Raw genomic sequence first — 8,333 nt, 5'->3', positions numbered from 1 at the left:
AACCAAGGGAGATAGTACTAGATTAGGCACTTTATCTTATGATTATTCAGTGAGAAAAGCAGCCCTTTGAGCAGAGACGTGCTCCCAAAGATGGCTGGTGGGGTAGGGTGGAGGTCCCTGCACAGCTTCCCCTGGTCCCGCTGATGCTGAATCTTCACTTCTCCAATGCAATGTGAAGCAGGTCTGGCAGAAACCTGCCGAGGTGGTGTTTTCCTGCTGCAGCTTTGGTAACAGAATGTTGGCTTTTCCAATATGGTGTTTTCCTGCTGCAGCTTTGGTAACGGAATGGTGCACTTTCCAATATGGTTGTAATTAAGTTCAGTCTCGTGATGAGGGCACATTTTATAAAGTTCCCTTCGCTTTTCCCATTCTTGTGTCTGAATGTTTCTCCCTTGTGGGCCTGATCAGCGTCCACCTTGGCAGTATTGCAGGCATGTGCCTCCTCCGACAGGGCTGCTGCCAAGTGCTTGACGTCCATCTCAGCAGGATGGCCGCTGCAGCTGGCTCCCAGGTAAAGAGCCCTCTCTGGATTGGCATGAAGTACCTTCAGTGTTTGCAGTGCCATAAAATAAATGTCTTTACCGCTCTCTCTCTGGGATTTGAGAAAATAGGAAAACACTGGATGGCTATGTCTGAACCAGGGGACATCGGGATAAGGTCTGGGGGCATGTTCCACACCCAGGTTTCTGTCTAGCAGCATGTGGGTGAGCTTCCACAAGCCCTCTAGTCTGGATAGTTGGACCAGGAAAACAAGAAATTCACTTGCCCACGTAATCTGGCTGAAATAAGCCCATAAGAACTGCCTTTATAGTTTTTGCATTAATAAAAGCAAATCAGATGAACCAACTGTGTTCCTCAGTAGCTTGCCTTCAAACCTGGTTGTGAATTGCCATGCTAAAATAAATTCAGATTGTTTTGACTGGTTTAATACTTTATGGATGCATCAAATTAAATGTTATAGGTATATCTTAATTTAAGGGAGAGCTCCAGAATGCATTGTGCAGCCTGCCTGCTACGACAAGTTCCCAGGCCTGACTGGGTATTTTAAATACTGTACTGTAAATATTGACTTAAAATAAAAGTCAGAGAAAAGTAACGTTTTTGTAGGAAAGTGAAGGACTGATGAGAAATGGTCATTTTCTGCTACTCTCTGAACAGCCACCCTAAAATGTGGAAGAAGAGCCTCTCCGTGTACCATGGTATCTGATCCTCAGTGTAACACATGATGGACTGACTACCCATTTAAGTACTTCCAAGCCTTTATATGCCAGCCATATGGAGAGTATTTGTTAGGAGGGAATGTGAGGAAAGTAGTTACATGCAAACAAAGAACCGTTTAGCCAAAGCAGGCCATTTAAATACTGGTTTGCATTGCAATATCTGCTATAGAGGCACCTGCGGTTGTCACTCAGGCTGCAGAAATAAGAAGCTTTGGGGATGAGGTGGGGTGGGGAGGAGGGAATTCAGTAGAAGACTAAATGCGGGAATTATGTATAATATCAGCAAAATTGAAATGCAGACTTCTTAAAATACAAAAGAATAAAGATCTCTTGTGCAATACATTCTTGAAAGACATGTATTTTATGTATTCTACTGCTGACCCGGGGTTTGGTTCTTTCACTTGTCCCCAACAGTCTACGTTATGAAGCACTTTGTTTGTTAGAAGCTGTCAAGATGCTATCTTGGATTGTGAACAACAGATTTGAAATGACTGTGTTGACTTTCCTATGCTAAATTAGAGTGAATAAAAATGCATTCTGTTACAATAGAGATGTGCAGCTATTATGCTGTTACAAATACATTATGAACTGCCTCATAATATCTTTTGCTATTTTATGCAATTTCTTGCTTTGTTTCTCTTTTTTCTGTTAACTTTCCACTTCATTTTGTACTTTTACAATCATTCTCCTTCCCAGCATTTTGAAGCCCTTCATGTCAGCTATTGCTCCTTATGTTGCTCTATTGGAAGTGGGTTTTTTTTAAAATTTTGTTAGTTTAATTTGTCTGCAGCTGTACCTCAGACACTTCTTAGTGTCTGGATTTTCCATCATTGGATTTTCCATCTTGGATGGAAATCCATTCTTGGATTTTCCATCATTGAATTCCTGCCCATTTTCTTTACCTCTTCTCATCTTACTTCAAAGTTTGTTTTTCTAGCCCCCAATAGATTTTGTGTTATTGCCTTGTAGGCATGAGTAGGATCTCATCAGCTGCTCAGATGAGGTTCAGCTGGATTCTGGATACTCTTCAACTTCAGCCTTATATATTAAGCCTGAATTATTTTGCAATGTCTGCGTCCAGAATAGTTTCTGACTGTGTTCATCATCCCATGAGAGCATTGCTGATACTGTCTCAGCCTAGGTCTTCAGACTCCTAAACTATACAGTGAAACTCAGAAGTTCTGTCTTGGGCTCAGTGTGACAATTATAATCAGACTATAATTTTCCAAACAGAACAATTGTGTACTGAAGGAATTATGAGCTGTTCAGAATATGTATCAGGTATAGCAGATCCGTCCGTTTATGGGGATCACCTTGCTAACATGCTGATGCACAGTAAAATTACAGGATGGGACCACCATCTCTCTGAAGTGGCCTTGTAAATGCAAAATTTGTCTGCTACTACTTTTGAATGAACAAATACCACTCTAGGTTATAATTCTGGACTTTAATGCTGTGAATTTAATGAGTTGGATAAACATTAAAATCAACCCTTGCTCCTGAGCTCTGTTTTCACGGCTCCCTCCAACACTCTCTTATTTGGGGACCATTGTAATCACAACTGGGGGCTTTGCTCCCATCTTCCTGCCACCACGTTTCTCTGAGACCTGTCAAGCATTTTAAGTAGCATGCACTTTCCCACACTTCTCAATGAATGCTGACATACCTAACTTAAAAGGATTACTTTCTGCTGAGTGGAATTGTAATCCTCTTTTCCTGCTCTGCAAATCCTCTAGTAAGTGAAAAAGAAAGGCCAAGATCTGTTCTGCTGTGCAGGGCAAATCACCATCTCAGAAGGTATAGAAGAAAACAACAGATCTAAGATTTACTTGTGGTCACGCTTGTCCAGGAGCTGTGTCCCTGACTATTAACTCATTGGCATCTTCCATCACTATTTTTGGTGCTTTGATATTTTCTGTTTTAGTTTCTAATAGCTGTATGAATACACACGCAATTGCTACGTGAATGGTGCTTAGGACAAAACACTTCTCTCAAAGGTGTCTACAAAGTGTTACAGATACTGAGTTGCCCTAACTTGAATCCAGTTTTTAATATTAAGTATTCTGTTAACAAGCCCCAGAAACGTACTTTTAACTTATATACAAAACCCAGTGTTTTTTCAAACTGCCTAAGGTCAATTTGGAAAGAATTTTCAAAAGCCAGCAGTGAAGGTGCTGCTGGTGGTGGTGGTGGTGAAGGTTTGCACTCTGAGGGTGGGGTGTCAGGGGTACCCGACACAACAACAAAAGTACAAATGTTCCTGCTACCTTGATTTCCACCCACCCATTTCAAAACCTTTCCTCACAATTGCAATTGGTTGTTGCAATAAATTGGCTTGTGGGTGAGGCTGAGTGCAAAGTTTGGGTGATCTTATGCTACCAACTGAAAATGAAGCCTCGGGTTATTCTCTTGCAAGAGTAGCTCGAATGCTAAGAGAGCCTTCCCTGTGCTCTCTCATAGTTCCCTTAAAAAAGCAGCAAGGAGGGGAAGGGATTACCAATAAAGCTTGCCTTGCTGAAAATTTCATTTTCTCATTTCGTAATTGCAAACCTATATTTTGTTTCCAGTCATTCATAAAGTAGATGCAGGATTAGTGTCCCCTCTCCCTTTCCATTCCTCTTATTAGACAGCAAGGTGTACTCTAAAAGGTGGATGAACACCAGCTTCCAGCCTCCTCACAGGGGATATTTCCCTTTTCAGTACACTACTGCTGCAGAAAAAAATCCACACTCCAAATTTATGAGAGGATCCTTGTCTTTCTTTTCTTGATCTAATTCTGCAAGTCTCAGGTCCAGGCGAATAGCCATGTCCTTTGCTAATTCATCCTAAAATTTGTTGTTCATGTTTGGAAGTATCATGTATTTTTATTAATTCTTAGCTGTATTTCAGCCCACTCTGATGGATGACTGCTTCCAAACTGCCTTTGAGGGGACTGTGTTAGGTTTAGCTAATTCCTCCTTGGGTAAATTCTGCAGCAACAGCAAAGCTGGACCATTTCAGTTGGATATGGGGAATTCCCTTCTTTCCCCTGCCTTCCCAGCCATTCTTCTGGGACAAATGACTCTTACTGTTTCAGAGAAATTAGCTTTTCCCCTCAGAGGAAGCATTGTTTTGTATCATCTGACCTTTTTCCTCCTGCTTTCCATGGATTAAAAAAAGGCTAGGAACATACGGCAATGCCCCATTTCATCCTCATTCTCAAGGTGGTTCACATCCCAATTCTTTCTCCTATGTCATCCTCTTAATTTCTTTCTGAAGCTGATTTGTCAGTTCTGCAAATCCTGCTGATGATCATCGTCATTAGCAAACTCCAGACTCACCAAAGTTTGCCTGGCATAAATTTCCTCAAAAAATCTGCGATGTCCCTACCAATTGCCAGTCCACTTTGACATCCGAAGCTGAGAGAGCAATCTGCTCTGACTTCTTGTACCCAGCAAAGTCTTTGCATCAGAGCTCTTCTCTTGTATGAAAGGTCACCCTTTGTGACTTCTTGGGATGCTTCAGGCTGCTATTTTACTTGCTTTTTGGCAAGTTCAGTTTTAGTTTAAATTTCAAATATATTAGTCAATATTTGAGTTTTGCAAGTACTTCTACCACCTGACATAAGACTTTCTTCAACTCAGTTACATCTTGACTCAATGGGTTTTTCCTCATGGCTTCTGGATCTGCCTTAGAAATCACCTGCATGATTTAAGCGATGAGTTGAAAGCACAGGGAATCACAGCTTCTTTCATTTAGAAGTAGAAAATGAAGATATGTACTAGGTATTTCTTCGGTGCATTCCAGTTTACTTACAATGTGCCTAAAGACCCTTTTCTGTCATAAAACAGGAAAAAGAAAAAAAAAATTAGATTATTCTGCACTATTCCAGTTCATCCATCCCATCCAGTTGTCTTGTCTGCCCAAAACTAGAGTTCACTTTCTATCTTTTAGCTTCCATTCAGGCCATGTGTCCTCACGGCTTTCTACCGAAACCACTCAACATCTCAGTCCTGTGTTTGTATTCAGATTCCTGGGAAAGCCTCCCTTCTTTCCTCTGAGATAATTTTTGCACTGGCGTTTCATATGGCCAACATTTTGGCAGGTGGCCTCCATTGTGTTAGCTCATTTAATCCACAAAAGGCTCAATCACTTCTTTTACATAGCTTGCCTAGAAGCCGGCTAGTGGACCCATCAGCTTCAACCCGTATTAGACACACTTATTAGCAGCTAACAGTATGTTTCAGCATCACATATGGGGTCACTTGCTATATGGGTTTCCCTGTGAATATCCCATCTCTACACTAGTGCTGAGAATATAATGAAAGGAGAAAGGAAGAATTTTTTTGCTGTCCAGGTAGTTTAAATTTCAGGTGAAGGAGGCAGTGTCTCCATTCTGCAATCTGCCTCTTTCCTTCTCCTGACCCACTTTGGGAGCTCACACAGGAAAAATATTTAAAGTACACAAGCTACAAAGTAGTACTACGAATGGCACTGCACCGTCTCAGAGGGGATGGCATGAGGTGAGAGGTTCCCAGGACCCCCAGCTTCCCCTGCCAGCAGGAGAGAAGGGTGTCCAGTTATATTGACATTCTGCAATACTACCCCACAGGCCATGGCACTCTACTGTCCCAGGTCTCAAAAGAGGTAATGCATTACTTTTGCCTATCTGCCTAAGCTTTATTTTTTGACAGCTGGGCTCAATAAATGTCTCCGTGTGAGAGAGTCTTTTAGAGAAATCATTTTATTACTGGCTCACATATAATTCTAGCAACTGGGACTAGGGTGACTATAGTCAGCAGTAAGAAACTCTGACCCTCACCCAACTTTTCATATGCCTCCTAAATTAATTTACCCAGAGCACAGAAGTGGTACTTACTCTAAGGCACCTTCTCCTCCTTTTTTACCAAGTAAGATTGGACCAGATGATCCTTGAGGTCCCTTCCAACCTAGTATTCTATGATTCCTCATAGCCCAGTCTTGCAGGAACAAGCCTTGTTTCCCCAGTTCTCCTGGATGTAGTCTAAATTCTCGAGGTGCATTCACAGCCTGCTGGCACTAGTCTATAAAAGCAGCATCGCTAGCACTTTCTCCTTTTCCTCCCATAGGTTGAGCACAATCATCAAGTGACAGTCTGCCAGCACCACAGATCTGCTCAGGGCATCATAAAACCTTCAGCTGGATGTCTGCAATTCAAGCTGATCATCATGCCCTGAATAATTAGATGGTAGAAGACTACCAGCATGCAAAGAAGCTGTGTCACAGGTATTATTTCTTAGCACCTGAAAGTTGCTGGTGGGTAAGTGTCCACAGACTTCTCTCAACCCTCTGCCAACACCTGTACAGCATCTGAGTGAGGTCCTTTCCTCTTGCATACTCCAGAGAGAAGCAGATAATGGGCTCCCGTTTTGCTACCTTTTGTTATCTGCAAATGAACCAAAGCAATAACTCCCCTCAGCAAGCATCTGTAACTATGGGTTTAGTGGGTGACTTGCCAATTCCAAACCAATTAGCCAGGGACCTGTAACAATCTGGCCAGGCATCTTCTACTTCTTGCCCATACCACCTGAGTCTGTTAGAACTGTGTGGGCCAGAACAAGTTCCTCACACCCCTCCAGAAGTACCATCCACTCAAAATGTCTAGGCTTATTGCCAGGCATCCCATGTCTTGCTGAGAGTGCAGTCTGTGACTGCGGTGTAATGGGCTTTTCCGTCAGCAAGGAGCGTTGCCTACGTCTCCAGCTCAGCAAGGAACCATATGCCATCCCTCAAGAAGAGTTCTCTGGAGCTATTGCCCTGAAAAAGTGTTTTCCACCATCTCTTGTGCCTTAATCAGTGGAGAGAATGAGTCCTGTGCCAGTGCTGGCCTCTGGTAGACACAACTGCCTGTGTTGGATCTGTCTATGTTTTGTCACTGGCTGGAGCACAGATTGCAAACACAGGGCTGGAGAGTGCCCCAGTGGAATTAGCTTATTTGACTGAATTTTTTTCCTGGGCTTTATCCCCTCTTCAGCTTCTAAATGAGCAGACGAGTCTTTTCACAACACATGGGAAAAATTATCAAGAAGCAGTGCATTTCATTAGAAATGCGGGTTTGGGAAGCAGGTGTCCAGTTCCCTGCTATTATAGTCAACCTTGTCATACTCCCTCTTCTACTATGCTGATTGAACTCCACCATAAAAGGATTTTCAACACTATCTTCCTAGAATAGTTTTGAAATCTCATAGCTTTCATGGGAAGGAGCATGTTAGAGAATTTTATCCTTTGCATTTAAAAGTTGTGCAGGTCAAGAGAATTTATGTTCTACAGAAACCCTGGAAAATGTTGTCTACTATGCAAATTAATCTAAGTCTGGCTTAAATCCAGCCCATAGAGCTCTCTAGTAATCACTTTAAATCACTCCAAAGTGAAATCAAAAAGCTCTTGCAAAAACACATCAAAGTTCTTTGTTATTCTAACAATGTTTTAGGAGTAAGTTTTGAAAGATACTAACAGCACTGAATGCAAGAAGCCCCAACCCCTGCAAGAGCCTGCACTTACCTAATCAGTATCTGGTGCTGGGTGCTACGGGGTAATTCTGTCCCTCACAGTCTAAGAAAAGGAATGTGTAGATGCAATAATCAATAAGTAGGAATGAGAGGAAGAGTCACAGATTCAAGAAATGTCCTGTATTTGTGTTCTCAAACCACATGATTTCCTTTTTGGGGCAAGGAGAGGATGCGTGGCACAAGGGGAATCTTTTGATACTTCTGTCGCATTGCACCTGACTTTCTTTTGATCCTGAGCACAAGGTACCTAACCTGGGGCACAACTGCTGTTCACACTGCTGACTTTACTGGTGGGTAAGATCCTGTGGAAAAATCTGTGGATGCTTTCTTTGACCAAAACAAGGGAGTGCAGTGGGACTCTTCTCCTTGTCTTGTAAAGCACAAAACCAAACTCCCTATAATTAGTTGTGATTTTAAAATTTTTTCCTGCCCAATCAGTGTAGCACTATGGCTCAAGAAAGTCAAGAAGTAAAAATAGAGTCTAGTATAGGAATAACCCCTCTCCTTTCTTTTTATTTTTATGTATTGGTAACTAGAATTATCCTCTCCATTGTATCAGTGCAAAGATGCTCTGGATCACACCCTA

The sequence above is a fragment of the Strix uralensis genome, chromosome 1 (genome assembly GCF_047716275.1).
Source record: "Strix uralensis isolate ZFMK-TIS-50842 chromosome 1, bStrUra1, whole genome shotgun sequence".
Taxonomy (NCBI): Eukaryota; Metazoa; Chordata; class Aves; order Strigiformes; family Strigidae; genus Strix; species Strix uralensis.
Note: the sequence above shows the minus strand (reverse complement) of the source record.